Source organism: Fragaria vesca, unplaced genomic scaffold (genome assembly GCF_000184155.1).
Source record: "Fragaria vesca subsp. vesca unplaced genomic scaffold, FraVesHawaii_1.0 scf0513160_u, whole genome shotgun sequence".
In the NCBI taxonomy this organism is placed as follows: domain Eukaryota; kingdom Viridiplantae; phylum Streptophyta; class Magnoliopsida; order Rosales; family Rosaceae; genus Fragaria; species Fragaria vesca.
In genome coordinates this window covers 198,919-199,331 of record NW_004443448.1, presented here as the reverse complement: position 1 = coordinate 199,331, position 413 = coordinate 198,919, and positions in this window count along the sequence as shown.

Sequence of the window (413 nt, the reverse complement as noted above, 5' to 3'; positions counted from 1 at the left end):
CACAAGCAACCTCAATAAGACAAAGATACCTTTGCTAAAACATGAACGATTCAAAACAAGGAGCAAAGAGGTTTCAAACCCTCTTACTCAGTCCATTAGTGGACCTTGACACAGCTGATAGCAACTGGTCTTTGAACCATACATGGACCAGCTATACATAGGATAACGTATCATGAAATCCCAGCTGGAGCCTTGAGCATCAAACCATTTGGTCACGGGTTGGCATAACAAAAGATCTCAACCCTTTGACTGGTTTGAGCGCTAAAGCACTTCCCACAAACTCAGTTGTCCATTTGAATTTAAAAGACTTATTATACTAATATAACAGACTTTGAAACTCAGGACAGCAGAAGACTCAGTACTAGGATAGCAAGCGAAGCTGCTAACCTCTGTGAAAAACAGTGATATGCAGA